A 19,437-nucleotide genomic window follows, 5' to 3' on the forward strand; every position below is an offset into this window, starting at 1 on the left:
GTGTGTGGGTGGCTGTGGGGTGGGTGGCTGTGGGGTCTGATGGGGAGCCCCGTCAGTATTCATGGATTTTGCTATTTGCAGGGATCTCTGGAACGTATCCCCCGCAAATGGTGAGGGTCTCCTGTACAATCACTGGCTGAGATCCCTGCTATGGAGAGCTATCTCATTACTGGTTCATACCTTGGGTCAGCAACTGCTGTCCAGTTCTAGAAAACAGATCTACGGCAAATCAGAATAACTTCCTGGGTTTGAGTCTTTGTTCTCTTCCTCCTGAGTTACCATGTATGGTTTGTAGCTACCACTTGCTGTTTCATAGTTACTACCATGAGCTTCTAGGAGCATAGGCAGTGGAAGGGCTTGGTTCTGGGGCCTACACTGTTCAACATCTTCATCAGCGACTTGGTCGAGGGGGTGGAAAACATGTTGTCCAAGTTTGCCGATGACACCAAGATGTGGGGAGAGGTAGGCACGCTCGAAGGGAGCGAGAGGCTGCAATTAGATTTAGACAGACTACAGAAGTGGGTGGATGGTAACAGGATAGACTTCAATGTAGATAAATGCAGGGTGCTGCACCTGGGGAGAGGGAATCCACAGCATACATACAAGCTGAGGAGCTCCCCCCTTGAGAGCACAGAGGCGGAAAGGGATCTTGGCGTCATTATTGACTCCAAGATGAACATGAGCTGCCAATGCCAGACCACAGCCAGCAAAGCCAATTGCGCCTTGTTGTGCATCCAAAGATGCATCTCAGGCCGGTCCAGAGAGATGATACTTCCCCTCTACGCGACATTGGTCAGGCCACAATTCGAGTACTGCATCCAGTTCTGGGCACTGCACTTTAAGAAGGATGTGGCCTGCCTTGAGAGGGTTCAGAGGAGGGCCACCCACTTGCTTGGAGGGCAACAGGGCAGGCCCTATGAGGAGAGGCTGAGGGACCTGACCCTGTTCAGCCTCAGCAAGCAGAGGCTGAGTGGGGATTTGGTGGCTGCCTACAAACTCATTAGGAGAGATCAGCAGCAAATAGGAAGGGCCCTATTCCCCCCAGCAGCACCTGGGGTGATGAGGAACAATGGCCAGAAGCTGCTGGACAATAGGTTCAGATTAGAGATTAGGAGGCACTATTTCACTGTTAGGATGGCTAGGATCTGAAGCCAACTTTCTAGGGAAGTGGTCCTCGCTCCTACCTTGGGTTAATTCAAAAACAGTTTGGACGAACACCTGTCTGGGGTCATGTGATCTCAGTGTGTGCTCCTACCAGTGGTGGGGGGTCAGAACAGATGATCTGATCAGGTCCTTTCTGACCCTGAACTACTATGAAACTATGAAGGCCTGGGCTAATGGGGCTTAGCCCCCACAAATGTGAGGCAGAGGTAGCAGTTCAGAGGGCCTCAGGGCAGTCTGGGCTCTGGCTCCAGGTGGCTGCAACAGGGGACATGCACAGACACAGAGCTGCTGCTTGCATGCAGTCAGGATTGCAGCCCAGTGGATGTAGAGCACTGCACACCACAGCAGGCAATCCTATGAAAGGAAAGGGGCATGGAGGGGGGCAGATCGAGGTCCCCACAGTGAGGGAGGGAGTGGGGCAGAGGCAGGGGCAGGGGCATGGACTGGTGTGAATGGGGCCCCAGGGCACATCATGGGATGGTTGGAGCCCAGGAGGCTCATATAGGGGCACCAGGGGGGCTCCCACCATGGCACACACTCTAGGGGAGTTTTAGGGGGTACACACTCCCCAGATTTGTGCATGGGGAAGAGGCATACTGCTACTGAGAGCTGGGCTTTTTGCCCTGCTGCCCCTGCCTTGGAAACTGTGCGATGCCATGTGCTTGCTGCCACTGGGCGGGCAGGGGACATGGTACAGCCCAGCAGCAGCAGTCACATAGGGTTGCACAGCTCCCAAGGCAGTGGCAGCAGGGTGCAGAACTCTACCCCACAGCAGCAGCCCACTTCTGCCCTTTGCACAAATCCAGGGGGCACGTATCCCCCATGCCTGCCCCAGGGTGTGTGCAGCAGCAGAAGCCTCCCTGTATCCCTGGACAAGCTGCACAGGCTAACCTGCCCTGGGACCCCTTTTTACCCTAGTCCCTGCCTCTGCCCCACTCCTTTCCTCATGGTGGAGGCATTGATCTGCTCTCCTCCTACCTCTTCCCTCTCTGCACGCCACTTCTGCTCCACATACTGACTTGCTAGCCTGTATGCATGGGCAACTGGTGCCATCTTAGTTGCGGGGGGGCACATGCCCCACCTGCAAGCAGTCTTGCTTCCTGGGGGGAGGTCCCTCCATGGCTGATCTCACTGCTCGGTGGGGGGGACACACCATGGCAGATGGTGCTGTCCGGAGGAAGTTCCCCTGCAGACAATCAGTGCAGCTGCTTCTGGGAGTGGCTGCAGCCACTTCTTGGAGCAGCTGCAGCAATCAGCCGGCACTTGCACTGGGGGCACCGGTGCTCCCGCCTGCCCCTCATGCCCGTTGCCTAAGAGGTGAGCGTGGCTGAGCAGGGGGTGCATTGGCACTCTCAGGGGGTGCACGTGCACCCCTGTGCACCCTGTACGTGTTGCCACTGGCGGTATGTGTGTATGCAAGTGTATGTACGTGTGTGTGTATACAACCCCCCAAAATAGTATTTTCCCCCTCCGCTTACGGCTACAAGCACAGATATACATGGTGTGAGGTGAGAGCTATGAATACGGTAAACCGAGGAGGCATTTAAAAATGGGACACAGCAGGGGATGATGTAAAATTAAATGCCTTTTACTTAGACAGGATTCTGGATTCTGCAGAATATGATACGCAGGCAATTCTATAGCACATTGTTTCCCAGCTTCGGCCCATGAACAACAACGCTGAGGAAGTACCACGCTGCAGACAACATCATGCTTCCCTGTCTCCCTCACCCTCATTTTAAACTTTTAAAATTCTTCAGCAACATCAGAAGTTTTACATGTAATGTGTCACCTCATAAAGCACAGGACTGGGAACAACTACAGATCCCTCAAAGTGAAAGTCACCCCAGAACCTCTAGTACTGCCTAAACCTTACTTTGTACCATGTAAATCCTATACTTGTTTGTAAGACAGCTTTTATCCAGTCTGTTTATACACCTTCTCAGGGAATATAGATATAGGGTTGGGAGCCATTTTACTTTGCATGGCTGACATGCATGTATTCATTCACATAATGAGAAGTTTTACAACTTCACACACTGCTCAAAATTGTATTTTCCCCTTTCATATAACAGAAACTCCCTGTGTGCATATCTACCTGAAGTAAAATGGAGGAAGGCCTTCCCATATTTTAGCCCAAGAGCCTAAAGGTGAGCAATTGCCCATGGAGTAGGAGACCCTGGCTTGAGGCCCCTCTTTTCCGTAGAGGGTTTGAAATTCTGCCAGCAGACCATAGGCCAGCCATTGCCTCTTCATCCAGATACAAGTTGGTCTTTTATGTGCCACATGTGTGTGCTACATGGGTTTAAGTGCAGGTCAAAAAGATGTTGGAGAGCCCAGTCGCATGTCTAGGAGTGTCTTTATTAGGAAGGACAGAAGAATCTGTCTCTGGCCCTAGACTTCTATTTCTCGCCCGGGAACTGGTTTTCAGTCCCATTGTTCCAGTGGATGGCACCTGTCATGGGAAGCTGCAATGGCACAAAGGGAAGCAGTTTCTAAGGTAACTTGGGATGGCACACAGAAAAATCATGTGGTGGTTCTCAGTAAAGAGAACTAAGTGCAGCCATTGCCAGGGGGTAAAGTGTGATCGTCACAGCTGAGGCGAAAAATGACAGGAATTCAGAGGGCAAGTTTTTTGGGGCAGAGGCTAGTTTCAATCTCTGTGTGAAAAGCACTTAGCACAGTGGGGTTCTAGACAAGGTCTGGGGCTTGTAGACACTGCCAGAGTAGTACTACTAATAATAATCCTGGTCTTGGGGGCAGTGATACTCACTATAAGCTCAACTTCTGCTGAATGGGCCTCCTGGTGAATAATTACATATAGCATCTCATTAGAAAACACAGCACATTATGCAGTCAGTGGAAATAGCTAGCACAGCGGTAACTTCATGGAGACGTCAGATTGGCTGCTTAGCTTTGTAATAAATATACTGTGGTTCATTATCTTTTATGTGAATCCACCTCAGTGATGCTCTTAAGATATCACTTGCAATATGAGCATTTACTACTTGCTTTTTTCGTATTCTCTCTGTAGTTATATTGTCCCAGAAGCATATAATAGGACAGTACAAGTAGATTCCCCAGATCAGGGTGGTTTAAAAAAAAAAACACCATTTTTTTCTTTCCAGCATCAGAAGGGTGAGGTTAAGACTCAGACTCCCAGCCCCTCCTCTTTCCTTTCAACCATTGAGTGGAGATTGGGACAATTTTACTCTCAGAAAATGTAAAATTTAGAAATGAGTATGCAATCATTTTTATTTAAAGGATGTCTCAAATATAATGTATAGAGAGTCAATGTGGGTTATTATGAGAGGTTTATAAATTTACTCCTATATGTTTCCTCTGCTTTAGAGCCCTACAGACTTGGATTAAATGGTTTAGTTTACTGGTACACAGATCTAGGAAATTGTCTCACCAATATTGTGAGGAGGCCTCTGAGTCTTTACTTAAAGAGCTTTCTTTGTAGCAACTGTAGAAATTACATTGATGTAAAATGGAATGGAGTATTTATAGGCCTTCTCTTGGAAAAACCAGTACAATGTATATGTGTATAATGTGACCATCAAAGTCATGCTGATCTGGTCAAACATTTATAGTCTGCCATCAGTTTTTCTCTATACAGAATAGTGTCATTCATGTGACACTTCCCCAGCTTCCTCAGCGAATGCATAATAATTGTAAGAACAATTACTGGTAATACTTTGAGAGAGATTGTGAAGCCCTTGGCAATAATATTTATGAAGTCATGGAAGACAGGCAGGGTACTGGAGAAGGGCCAACACAGTGCCTCTCTTTAGAAAAGCAAAAAGGGGGACCTGAGGAACTATCGCCCTATTAGTCTTACATTGATACAGGGGAAGTATCTTAAAATAAGGTCAATTTGCAAGCATCTAGAGGAGGAAAAGCTAATCACAAGCAGCCAGACTGGATTTACTAAGAACACATCATAACAAAGGAAACTTGATCTTCTCTGACAAACTAACCACTTGGATAGATGAGGGGAATACAGTGGATATAATATGGACTTCAGCAAAACTTCTGAGAAAGTCTCACATGACCTTTCCATAAACAAATTGGAGAAATGTGACTTTAGCAAAGCTATTATAAGGTGGAGAGATAATTGACTCAATAGGTACAAACAAACTATAATTATAAGTGAATCCATGTCAAAATGGCAAGAGGTTTCCAGTGGAGTTCCACAGGTGTCTGTCCTGGGCCCGGTGCTGTTTAATGCAGTTTTGGATAGAAGTGTTAGGTTTAAGACATGAGAGGTGATAATGCCTCCTTTTATAGCACTTCTTTAGGCCTCATCTATAGTACTGTGTGCAGTTTTGAGTACCACATTTTAAAATAGACATGGAGAAATTAGAGATGGTCCAGAAGAGAGCAACAAAAATGATAAAGGTCTTGGAATGGAAATCATACAAAGAGAGGGTGAAGAAACAAGGCATGTTCAGCTTGCAGAAAAGGCATGCAAGAAGAAACATGATAGCAGTCTTCAAATATCAGAAAGTCTGACATAATGAAGACCAAAACACTTTCTCTTGCTGCAGAGAGTAGGGCATGGACCAATGACTTGAAGTTGCAGGATAGCAGGTTTAGACTAACTATCAAGAAAAATCTATTTACTGTAGAAGGCCATCTCCCTTGGATCTCTTGAACATATTTTAACAACCCTTACAGCACTAGGATGTTGGCCACCTTCATCTCCTTGCTTCACCTCAGGCAGGTTAGGGTTTAATGTCTTGTAACTGTGTCAAGGTTGATTCTGTATTTTTACTAACAGGTTAGACAATGGATATGTTTTGTACAGAACGGTTTGGATAAGGCTGATCCAGTGAATGCTGGGGGGGGAGGGGGAGGGGGGAGGTTGGACTGGATAACCTCCAGAGATCTCTTCAAGACTTAGTTTCTATGATTCTGTGAGAAAGAGACCAGCATCCCAGTTATAACTCAAAGTCCAAGTAAGGGAGAACCTAAAGTTCCTAGTTAGGGCCAGGGTTGTACTGGTCTGGACAGAATAAGTAACAGTTCCAGCCCTAAGGAACTCATTATGTAATATGGAACGTGAAAAATGAGAATCGCAAACAATTCATTGGAAGTAAAAAAGAGAATGAAGGCAACAGCCTGAAGATCACACCATTGCAGAAATCAGTCCATTCATGTTTTTTGAATTACTGGGCTTTCCCCCCATTTTTGTTGGCTTCTCTGGTTTCTAGCTTGTTTCCTAACTGATTGACATGCATACAATTATTGCTAGCAGCATCACAATGAAGGAGACTTGAAGGGATTGAAGGTAATGCTCTTGAGGACAGGTTTGTGGAAGCTCTCCATATGCAAGGGCAGTATGGGATAAATAGGAAGGACAAATAGAAGAGAAGAGGCCGAATAGCAGGTTAAGGTTGGTAGGGTTTCGGGGTAAAGTGGTGATGTCACCAAAGATAAAAGCAAGCAGCAGGCAGGGATAGAGAGGCAAAGATCCCTGAAGGATGACAAACAAGCAGCCAAGGAAGGCATTCAAAGCTGAGTGGCATGGTCATAATGATCAGAGGAGGAGCTGTGTTTTGTATGTGCTAGAAAAGGGTGAGAGGTTGTATAGTATTGAGTAGGCCTGTGTGAAGCAGCTAGTATTAGCTTCAGATTTGGCTGATTTGAGGGACAGTGATTCACTTCAATGATTCAAATCACTGTTGTGATTTGATTCGGCAAAATCTGATTCAGAGATTCAGCTGCTGCCAAATCTCCAAATCTTTGAATCAGCCAGGCCAGGCCCATCCCCCGCCCCTCTCCCAGCTCTGGTACTGGCTGCCCTACTTGCCTCAGTTCCTGACACGTGTAAAAAAAAAAAAAAGCCCTGGATCATGGTGTGCTGCTGGGCAGGAGGTGATCTCTGCTGCCCCGCACTGCCCCACGCTGCATGGGGGGCTCTGCATGACCCTCCAACCTCCCCCCACAGGTGCCCCGCATGGACCAGCTCCAGCTCTTTAAGAAATTAAAAAACCCAACCCCCCCGGACTCACTGCTTCTGCTGGTGGGGGGGGCAATCCCCGCTGCCGCCTACCACGTGGGGGTCCCTGCATAAGCCCCCAAAGCCCCAAGGCTGTATCAGGAGTGGTGAGTCTCAGGGCTTTTCCCATTTTTTTTTGCTTAAAGGGCTGGAGCTGGCCTGGGCAGGGCACCCATGGGGGGTCAGGGGGCTCATGAGAGAGCCCCCCATGCAGCATGGGACAGTGGGGAACAGTGGGGATCATCCCCCCCACCCAGCAGCACCCAGAGAGTTGGGGCTTTTCTTTAAAGTACGGAGCTGAAGTGGGTGGGGGGGAGCAGTCAGGGAGGCTGGGGGAGAAGGGAGGTCGGGGGGGTTGGCAGGGGTCCCCCCATGGTCCCCTCCCCTCTCCCTGAGCCCCACCTCCTCTGCCTCTATTATTTACCAGCTCAGAGTGGCTGCAGCTCTCTGCTGCAGCCATTGGAGACTGCCCAAATCATCAAAGCTCTCTGAATCTTTTCTGAAGATTTGGAGAGCTTTGAATTAATTTGGACCTTTAAATGGGTCCTCTGATTTGATTTGGATTTGGAGATTTGGCCACCGAATCATCACCTGAAGCTTTGCACAACCCTAGTATTGAATATCCAAAGCTCCTATTTGTTCCAGTAGACATATTGGCCTCCTATCTATGCTTGAGGTTATGGGATGTCAGTGCAACAGTGGGGTACAAATCCTGCAACAGTGTAGAAGAATTGAGGTACATGCATGCAGAAAAGTAGAGCAGGGATTGAACAATAAAACCTTGCCAGCAAAATCAGTTAGTGCCTGAAGAGTGTAGGAGCAGCCATTGAATGCAATTTGAATTTCACACCCTAACTGGAAACTTCAAAATAACCCTCCCAATTTCTCACTGTCTCAGGAATTCTGTCTCATGCCATGTAAGGTGATATTGACTGCTGGAGGTTGTGGGGGTAGGGGTGGGGGAGAGTAAGAGAGAGAGTGCGAGAGAGAGCGAGCGCACAGATTTCAGACGCAGCCTTCTGTTTGTCACTCTCTAGCCCTCTGCTTTGCTTCGATTGTGAGGTTCTGGTGTTGCCAGGAAAGCCGATTTTTGCCCAGCACTTAGCCTGAGGAAAGACAATTCTCACAGAATGAAGAGCAACAGAATTGCAATTTCTGATTCACTGGTTGCAGTCAACTTAGCATCCTGCTGTTTTTTAGGGGAAAAAAGGCATCTGGCTAGGTGTGCTCTTTTGGGAGGCCTCTACCCTGCCTTTCCTGGTAAATAGGTACAGTAGAAAAACACAACTCATGACTTGGGAAGCAGGGGGGGAGAGGTGAGAGGTTTCAGTGCAACTGATGACTCAGAGTGAATTTAAACCTGCTCAGCTGCTAGCAAATCAGGAAGATGTTTATAATGGGATTTAAGGAAGCTAAGAATCTGTGGGGGTCCAGTTACAGGGGAATGTAAAGATTTCATTACCAAATGAACATAGAACTACCTGCCTGATAATGTTTAGCACTTAGGAAGCAAATTGTAACTTCAAAGAGCTTTACAACCATGTGCCGGAGAAGCCTCACTACCTGAGGAAGGTAGAGAACATCTGACATTGTCTCCAATCCTAGGTAGGCACTGAGGGCTCCTATGCATGCATGGGAGGCTGCCCCAACATGCTGTAATTGCAGTGCATTGGAGCAGACTCAATTAATTGAGCTCTGCTGAAGTGTGGTAATTACTGCAGTCCAACAGATTCCAGTGTCACATGTATCAGTGTCCCTGCACTGAAGAATGCCAGTGGGGGTGCTTTAACTAAAGTTGTTTTGACAAGTTTAATTAAAGCATCCCCGCTACCATTTTTCAATGTGGGGAGGCTGATAAATGTGATGTTCCAGGCACTTTAATTAGTGGTTCTTGAAGCCATGCTAACTAAAGTGCCCCTCCCCAACCCCTGGCCTCCCAGAGCATGTCTATAAATGCCCTGAGAGGTCACAGCATAGGAGCATATTTCCAGATAAGTGCACGTCTAAGTATTCACTGATGTGCTTTAGGTAATGTTGCATTAAATGTAGTACCACCAGAGTCCTATACACTTGCATGGAACCTGCTCTGAAGTCCTGGAAATCCAGTGCATTGGAGCAAACTTGATTAATTGAGTCTGCTGGAGCAAGGGAATTGACAAACTCTGTCAGCCTTCTGTATCACGCATATCAGCATCCCTGTGCATCTCCATGCAGAAAAAGTGGTAGTGTGGGACTTTAAAATAAAACACGTTTGATGAGCTTTAGCTCAAAGTGCCCTGCTACCATTTTTTCATTGTGGGGATGCATGGGGATGTTGATACATGAGACGCATGGATGCTTTTAATTAGAGCAGCTCACTAATTAAAGTGTCCAGAGCTGCATCCCACAGCACATATAGAAATGCCCTCCATTGTAAGGTACTAGAAAAATGTGCATTAACCTATTTTAATGCACTAAAGAGTGCTTTTTTGTGATTCTTTAATGCACATTAAAATAAGCTAATGTGTATTAAAGCACATGCTCCCAGACTCCTACTCCTTGCTCCAACTCACGTTATCCTGCTAGCTGCCCAGGGGCACAGGGAATACAGGCAGATTTCAACACTGAAGCACATCTCATTTTAGAGCCTTGTCACATGGAACAATTAGCACGTTTTATTTAGGTCATAGGAAGCATGACTGTGTTTTATTAAAAGTTAGAAGATGTTCTGAGCAGTGACACAGTACTGCTTACTGTAATCTCCCAGCCCATACTACATAGTGAGCTCTAGAGAACTAGGTCTTTGCCACTAGGAGCAAGTGGAGGGAGGCATTGGGAGCCAAGCATGGGTAAAGATGCTGCCTCTGTTGCTGGATTGTGCAGGTGCCTCAGGACTACAGCTGGTTTGAGACTCCATTGCAGTCCTGGGTTTGGAAATGCAAATTGCTCATATTGTCTCCATGGAGCAGCTGAATGATAGAAGAACATGTGCTACTCAATGGGCTTATCTACATGTGTGATTAACATACACAAATAAACTCTGGACGTTTTTTTGTGCACAGCAGCGCATGTGTAGATGGTGCCCCAGCTGGCTGGGGAACAGGGTGTCTCAGCTCAGGGGCTACTAGCACCAGTCAGCCCCCTCTTCTCCCACCCTCTGAAGCACATGGAGATGGAGGGGGGGAGCTGTCTTCATGTGCTGCTGATTGGCTGCCTGGGGTACAGGGTGTCTCAGTGTGCAAGGACTGCCTTCTGGCTAGTCCTACACTGAAGCACCCTGTGCCCCAGCCAACCAGGGCAGTGTCTATAATTGCACTGCTGTGCACAAAACAACCCTCTACAGCAGGGTAGTACAAACTACCATGCTGTGGGAGTATATTAGCTTTGTCTTCCCTAAGAAGGGCACAGATGTAGACACCAAGATATTAACTGAGAAGTTAGTCAACCGCACCGTAAATGTAGATGTGCCCAATATGATGTAGAGATACCCCTGCTTTGAGAAGTCCTAGCTTTCCTATAACAGGAGTGCACTTAGCATGTCTTTTACTGTTTGAACCCCTGGCTGTTGGTGTTTAACTGCTGTTAACATGTCCTGTAATGTGTGGCAAGGCCGTTAGAATTACTTGTCTATTTCTCTGTCAGTTACCTGCTGCATACTGAGCAACTTTGAGCTCTTCCTACTACTGGTGTTTGTAATGGGGGATTAGTACTGTACAGGCCATAGACTTGAAAAATCTCTCTTCCTATCACAAGAAGCATCACTTCACAACTCTTTTTTGACCCTGTAGGTTTCTTCACCATTACTGTGATGCCCCACTCTGCCTCTCCCCAAGTAAATTCCTTCATCTTCTTTTCTTAGAATCCTAGAATCACAGAATCATAGAAAATTATGGTCAGATGAGACCTCAGGAGGTCAGCTAGTAGTCTAACCTCTTGCTCAAAGCAGGACCATCCCCAACCATATCATCCAAGCCAAGTCTTTGTCTAGCCAGATATTACAACCTCTCTGGGTAACATGTTCCAGTGTTTTACTACCCTCCTCATGAGAAAGTTTTTCCTGATATCCAACCTAAACTTCCCTGGCTGCAATCTGAGACCATTGCTGCTTGTTTTGTCATCTGTCACCATGGAGAATAGTACAGCTCCATCCTCCTTGTAACCTTGTAGTCTTGTAATTGAAGGCTGCTGTTAAATCCCCACTCAGTCTTCTCTAGATTAAATAAGTCCAATTCCCTTAGCCTCTCTTCATAAGTCATGTGCCCCATCCCCCTAACCATTTTTTGTTGCCCTCCACTGGACTCAGTGGTAATCAGTAGGTCTAGATGCTCTTCACCCAAGGGTGCTAAGGGAATTGGCAGGGGTCATAGTGGGGTCATAGTGGGGTCCTGCCACGGTTTTATGAGTGCTCTTGGGGCTCTGGCCAGGTACCAGAGGTTGGAAAAAGGCCAATGCAGTCCCCATTTACAAGAAGGGGAGAAAGGAGAACGCCAGAAACTATAGGCCAGTCAGCCTTATATCAGTCCTTGGGAAGTCCTTTGAAAAAATTATCAAAAAGCACATCTGCAAGGGTCTAGCAGGGGAGGTAATGCTCAGGGGTAATCAACATGGGTTCACTGAGAGCAGATCATGCCTGACTAACCTGGTTTCCTTTTATGATCAGGTCACAAAGTCCCTGGATGAGGGCGTTGAGGTGGATGTCATCTTCCTGGACTTTAAGAAGGCCTTTGACACGGTTTCCCACAACATTCTCTCAAAAAACCCCTAGGTGACTGTGGCATTGATGCCTACACAGTCAGATGGGTGGAAAATGGGCTAGATGGCCACACCCAGAGAGTGGTGATGGACAGGTCATTTTTGACATGGAGGGATGCGGGCAGTGGAGACCCCCAGGGCTCAGTCCTGCGGCCTGTGCTGTTCAACATCTTTCTTAGTGTGGCCCTGGCTCTGCCCAGCAGCAGGCTTTCTGAATCCATGAAGCCCTGGCTGAGTAGTTCCTTACCCATGTGGACTGAAAGTCATATCTCCTGTTCCAAGGCTCCTCCACCCCGCTGAAGACTGGCCTGGCACAAGGGCTATGGCCAGAGGTTTTTAGGCCTCTACTGTGCCAGGGGTCTATGATTCGCTTGAACCTGAAAGGGTTAATCCCTCAGAGTATTGGCCTGCGGCCCAGCTCCACCCTGAGGCCCACTACTATTAATGAATACAAACACCAAAGTAAGGGTTAATAAGCAATCTGTATTACAAGCCAAACATAACAATAATCACAGCAACATGAACTAGTTAAGAACCACTTAACAGAACGCTATGTACAAATATATAGAGAGCCACACCAGCCTATCACCAGCGGTGGCAGCCAAGAACACGGACATCCAGGCTGCAGGGCCTACTGTCAGATCTTTGTCAGGCAGAAGATTTCTACCCTTTCCTCCACAATTGGAGTACTTGGAGACCTCAAAACAGAAGGGTGATACTTTACTGCTCCTATGGGAAAACGAAGGTGAGTATCTCAGGTGACAACTCCCACACACACACCACTCAGCATCCTCACTCCCAATTTTTCCAGCCTCTCCAACAGATTCAACACCACTCAAAACTCTCAGGCTCTCAGACTCATCTCATACAGCTTCTCAGTGCACACACTCTTCACCACATATGCAGACTCGCACACATGTGTGCTCCTGCACACTCATGCACATGCGCACATATATACCCCGAGATGGTGCCTCATGCTGGCTTTTGTAGTGGCTGCTTCATACCACCTGCCAATCATACCATGGCCCAATCACTGCTTGCACATCCCAATCAATCAATGTCACTCAACAGTATCATTTTCTTGGACCACTCATACTCATTATCACTTCATAATTTATTAACATAATGTTCCTGCTTTTTGGTTCTATAACGAAGTTTCAGCTGTGCATGCCTCAGTTTCCTAAGTAGGTTATACTTCATCAAGGTCAGAAGTTTAGATGTTTCAGGGACTTCTAACCTCCAGCCATCCTACGCATGCATAATTATTATTATGACTAGGCCAGGACTCATGCTGTTTACACCCCAGCATCTCCTAATCAATGTGCAATGTGGAGCATTCCCCCACAGATGCCATGCCCCCATGGGACTCTTGGGCATGTCACCCAAGGGAGGAATCTGTGGAGTGGGTTTCTCCATGCCAGGGACAAGTGGACATTAGTCTGCCTCACCTCTGGTCTGTGAGGAGAGTGGTCTCCCCACAGCAGGCAGTGATGATCACACTCAGGGGTGTCATAGCTGGATCCCAAGCAGCCTTCAACCCTGTGCATAAACTCCTTATCCTGGTGCTGCAACTCTCAACTCCATAGTGGTATGTACAACATCCCTTAGAGAACAGATGGCTAGCCACAGACCTAGTTCTTGGACCTTTCCAGTATGTTCCTGGGCCTGGGTGGCTTGTTAAAGTGCCACAGCACTGCGGGTGCAAGCAGTTACCAACCTATCCATTGTACTTCCCACATCAATGGTCTCCATTGGTCCTCATGTCACTGGCACCATCTACACGCATCTCCAATGTTATGCAGGTTTCCAGATGACCATCCTGGATCCAACATTTTGGGGTCCATAACTGGGTCTCCTGTGTACAAATGTGGAGCCTGCAGTCAAAGGAGACACTGAGGGACCTCTGGTGAGTCCCCTGTTTGGACCCTTTCCTCTTTCTGGGGCCAAAAGCCATGCAGCTGTTCATGATCCTGCACTGACCATGGCACAAAACGCCTGCACTCTGCCTCCCAGCTGGGAAAACCCAGACACTAGCATTCTATCTCCCTGCTGTGGGAGCTGGGAGGGCTAGGAAATCCAAGAATCAGGACCCAGAAGGATGAGCTTTCTCTGATTCTGTGGCAAGAGAAGGAGGGAGGGAGCGGGTTTGGTTTTGCTAGGGAGAATTCCCATTTCCCACTATCTTACCTGCAGTGGTGCCAATTCATAGCTGCTGTGCCAAACTATGCCTGGAAGATAACTAGTGAAAAGGCACAGCTTTATCTGTTCAGTACACCTCAGCCATGGGGGTCAAATAAAGCTTTCAGGCTAGGAACAGACATTCAAAAAACCTGAGCCTGAATTGTTTCAACCTTTGCAAGTTAATCTAACCTGGATAGGCAGAATCAGTTTGTAACTGCACAGACGTCTCAGAAATGCAGGCACATGCCTGTAGTGACTCAGGCTAGAAACTGTGGGGGAGGGCACTGATTAGTGAGGGATTCCCCCCACACCTTCTGACCAGCCCCACAGGTGATTGATAACACAGAATTTACCACTCCTAACTCAGAGTTTATGAGCCCATTTAAAAAAAACAACAGAGGGACTGTGCCCGTCTTCACTCTACTGTCTGCTCCCACACCGCCTTCGCCCAGACAATTGATCTTGTATCTCACATGAGGACCCCAGAGGATACCTTGGTTGTCTTCCAGGAGAGCCCCTAACTCAGCTGCCATGACTTTGAATGACTTCAGTGGAGGGGGTCCCCTTTGGCATTGCCTCCAGGGTTGTCATGTGTCTCAGCATGTGCTCACGGGGCTCCAACCTCCCCTACACCCTGGCCACGTGCCACCCTTGTGAGACAGGCATCCAGGTCTAGTTCGTGGTCAGCTCCCACAGGTATCTTTTCTGGTGTCCGTGTCACCTCACGATGGCAGTCACCCTGGACCCCTGGTCAGACTTCGGTGGGTGGGCCTAGAGACCTTTGGTTTTTGGGCCTGTCATCTCTGGTGCCCATAGCACCTGCTCCCGAGGTGTTCCTGTGCTGTCTCTCTCTCTCTTCTCTTCCCCAAGGTCCTGGCCTAATGCTGAGGACTTCGCCCACCTTCCCTCGCAAAGATGATGGAAATAAACAAGCCCAAGACAGGACTACTACCACTGCCTGGACCCTAAACCCCTCTTCCCTGGAACACCCCTCATGACACTGACTGAAAAAACCCTCCACCATGGCTACTAGTGAGGTGTAGCCAAAGGAAGGGAAGTGAACAAAAAAAAAGAGGAAAAGAAGGAAGGACCCAAGAGAAAATAGAGTGCCTACTGTACTCCGTACCCCTTTGCACCCTTGACGCCCTATGCCTTAGGAACCCTGCAGGTCAGGACCTGTGCCTTCACCCCAGCCGTGGTCCCTCTCTTTCCCTTTCTGGGCCCTGCCTCCACTTTGGTTTACGTTCTCCGTCACCTGCAGGTAGGCTTGCCCACTGATTCACCCTGGGGTTACCGTGGGCTCCTCTGCTGGCTCCTTCGGGTCTCGCCAGGCTTCTCCAGCTTGGGGCTCCCCACTGCTCCTGCTGCTGTGGCTACCACTGCTGGCTTTCCTGCCGGCTTCTTTGCCATCGTCTTCAATCCCTGCTGATCCTCGGCTCGGGGATCTCCCGCCGCTCCCACCGCTCTGGATGCTGTAGCTGCTGCTGCTGCTGCCTCTGCCAGCCTCTCTGCCAGTGTCCTTGCTCCCAATCAGGCTCCCCTGGGTCAGGGATTCCCCACCACTTCTGCAGCTGCTGTGGTCGCAGCTGCTGTCACCTTTCCCACCGTGGCTGCTGGTGCCGGTGCCAGTGCCACAGCTTCTGCTGCTGTCTGCCATCCGTTGCGGCTGGTCCCCTCCTGGCCAGTGGGTTCCTGCTGGTTCTCTGGCCCTCGGCAGGCTTCCCATGCTTTCACGGCTCCTTTTAATCTCCACCAGGTAACATCCCCTTATGACGTCACCCGGCCTCAGCTGTATATGGGCGTGGCTTACAAACCGTGCAGGTGGTTTCCCACCCCGGGCTTCCTTGCTTCTCCTGGCCCCTGGAACAGGTAAGTCATTATTTCTTTCTTTCTTTTCCCCAGTTGGGGTTTTGCCTCTGGGCGAGGCTCCCCCTCTTCCTGATCCTGTGTCCCTGGCACAGAGACATTACCAGCTACCTGTCAATTTTGCCTTTGTCCTGCAACTGTAGCCAGCATATGGTATGCTAGCTAATGCTGAGAGGTGTCTGTGTAAGGCAGAGGGGATGGGGGAAATCCCTGCTTAGTAGGGAGTGGGGAGGAGGGGGGATCAGGGGGAAGTTAGGCAGATGCCTACAGTCTCTGCCAGAGCTCCAGCCAGGGAGAAGAAGGGAGGGGCCAACTCTGCTGTGTAGAAGAGAGCCCCACCCAGCTCAGAGAGCATGCTGGGATGCAGGTGTGTCTGGTTTAGTTTAAACCAGCAAGGGGTCAGGGACAGACACTGCATAAACCAGTTTGACCCAAATATTTATCTCAAACATGTTTCAGCTATTTTCAAACTGGTTTATGTGTATTGAACATCTGTTACATGTTTAAACCAGTTTCTGAAAATTTAAACTGGTTTATGCGTAATGTCTGTCCCTACCCTTCGTGTATATTGGAATCTGTATGGTTTAGGGTTTCTGTCAGGTGAATCCAGGTAAACATGCTGGCCTCTGTCAGGAATGCAACCTTGAGGGATGGGGTGGCCAGTTGTCAGTTACCCAGATTTATGGCCCTACTCAGTGTAACATAGACTGATAAACAGAGACAACAAATAAGTATTGACAGTGGGAGAGGCACAACTCTGCACCCACTGTTGCTGATCACTGCTGGCTGTGACAGTGCTGCAGCCCACTGTCAGCACAGAAATCATGCTTCTGTTTCCCCTGCTGCTCCTAGGCCCTGCCTCTGGCCAGGCTGCAACCCTACACCCCACATGCACCTCCCACACCCTCCCCCATGCATTGCCTATTTTGATAAACCCCCAACAACAGTAGGGTGTCTTGACCCTGGCACTTCTGCTTCATTCCAGGAAGTGACGTGGAGGTTGGGGCATATTTGAGAGGCATGAGATCAGTGGGAAGCATCAATAAATCAGTATAGTCACCCTTCTACCTGGACAATCATGGAGGCAAAAGCACACTGAATATTAGAATAGGCAACCACAACCTTCCCTATAAGCATACCCCAAGCTACGAAGGAGTCACATTAAGTTGTTCCCTCATCTATAAACATCACATTCAGAAGCTCAGCAGCAAGGTCTCTGTGTGGATATCTGCCCTAAAATGTATAGCCAGCATGACATGGAGTGCCAACTTCAAAGTTCTCAGAACCACTGGACTTGCAATGCTATGTGCCCCAGCAGATTCCTGTGTCACTGTATGGTCCAGAAATTGTTGCACTAAAAAGCTCAACACTGTACTTAGACTGGACAACTTGCATACACACTGATGTATTCCCTGCACTCTAGGGCAGGGGTTGTCAACTGGGGGTATTCATACCCCCAGGGGTACTTGGAAAGGATTTGGGGGGTACACACAGGTGGATGGGGACAGAACACCCCCTTCCCCCACCCCGCACTGCCACCTCCCAGGATGAGGGCTGGGGATGAGGGGAGGGCAGCAGCTCCCCTCTGCAGGCCACACAGGTGCTGCTCAGCCAGCCAGATGCAGGGGAGGGAGTTTGGAAAGCAGCAGTGGCCACGGCCATCCACCACCCCATGCTGCCACCACTGCATGCAAGGCCCCCTGCTGCTTGTCTGGCCACCGCCACTCCCCCTCCCCCCTGCCCCTGGACATGGAGTCCGGTCACTGCTACCCACCCCGCTTTGCTCCATGTCCAGCCACCACCACCCTCCTGCTGCTCCTCCAGAAGTCTATCCAAAAGGGATTCCTTAAAAAAGTTTGAAAACCCCTTCTCTAGGGCATTAGACCAAGTGACATAAGACAGACCCTAACTGCTCCCTTGCTGCCAAGTTTGTGTCCCATGGAGAGTCCAACAAGCTGCGTACTGTGGGCATGTGTTGCACTAAATTTAGATAAGGGGTGGGGTGAATGGAAATGAAATAACTATTCAGAGTAATGTAGTCTGAAATCTATTCCTGTAGGTTTTTATACTAATACCAAATGAGTCCCCAGCTGGGCACATCCTGACAGAGAAGCATGGATCAGGCTGAAAAGACTGAAATCTGGATACAGGTGCTTCAAGACAACACTATACAGACGAACATCTCAGACAGCCCCTTGTCTGAATGCATTGTCTACGAACAGCACAGCACTTAATCAAAAGCTTCTGTCTTTACAAATGCCCAGATGGAGTAGATGCAAACTGCACACTGAGTGATAATACCAGAAAGTGGGTGCATCTACATGAGATGCTTGTCAATGCAGTACACTCATTTACTGTGCAGTAAAGTGTCACAATCTACATATGCACAGCATTTACTGTGCAGAAAAATAGTTTACTGTGCAGTTGGCTAGTACCTGTATTTACAGGTAGTAGATTTACTGCATAGTGCTTACTGCACAGTAGCTTATCTGTAAAAAGCTGACCAGGAGCAAATTGTTTCTGGTCAGGCATGGCAGTAGTCCTCTCCTGAGGCAGCTGCCTGCTTCCCAGCCCCCGCTCTGATTGGCTAATCAGAAGGGGGCTGGGACACTATCCTCTGCCCCAGCAGCTGTTTGGTGCCCAGCCCCCACTGTAGGATTCCTGGCCAGGGGCAGGGAATGGGGTCCCAGCCACCGCTGTAATCTCAGAACAGTGGCTGGGCCACAGGCAGCTGCAGGGGCAGGGGATAGTACCCCTACTAAGATCCCAGGGTATGGGCCAGGCAGCAGGCAGCTTCTGAGGGTAGAGGATGGGGGGACAAGTCTCTGCCCCTATCTCAGAGCAGGGGCTGGACAGCAGGCAGCTGCAAGTTGCAGGGGATGGAATCCCAGCCCCCTGGGAGGCAGGGTGAGTGGAGTGCCTCAATGCTCCATGGGATGTTGTCAGAATGAATGTGACTTACCATGACTTGAGATGTGGTACAGATTTCATTAGTGTGCTCTAACCTGCTATGGGACAGGGAGGTCTGGGTGAGAGAGATCCCCTGCCCTCCATTAATGCTGACCTCGTGAAGGAACATCTTGAGCAGCTGGGTACCTTCAAGACAGCCGGCCCTGACAATCTACTCCCTAGGGTACGCAAGGAGCTTGCAAGCATCATAGCCCAGCCTTTGGCACGGATCTTTGAAATCCTTGCACTCTGGTGTAGTTTCCGAAGACTGGAAGAAGGCCAATGTGGTGCCGATCTTCAAGAAAGGGAGGAAAGCAGATCTGGCTAACTATAGGCCCATCAACCTGATTTCTATTCTGGGGAAGATCTTGGAAAAGTTTATTACAGAGGCCCTCCTTAATGGACTGGCTGACACCAACATCCTAAGGGATAGCCAGCACGGGTTTGTTGCAGGTAGGTCTTGCCTGACCAATAGCATTTCCTTCTATGACCAGGTGACCTATCACCTGGACAAGGGAGAAGAGATTGATGTCATATAT

This window comes from Crocodylus porosus, unplaced genomic scaffold (genome assembly GCF_001723895.1).
Source record: "Crocodylus porosus isolate Cpor-Errol unplaced genomic scaffold, CroPor_comp1, whole genome shotgun sequence".
Classification (NCBI taxonomy): domain Eukaryota; kingdom Metazoa; phylum Chordata; order Crocodylia; family Crocodylidae; genus Crocodylus; species Crocodylus porosus.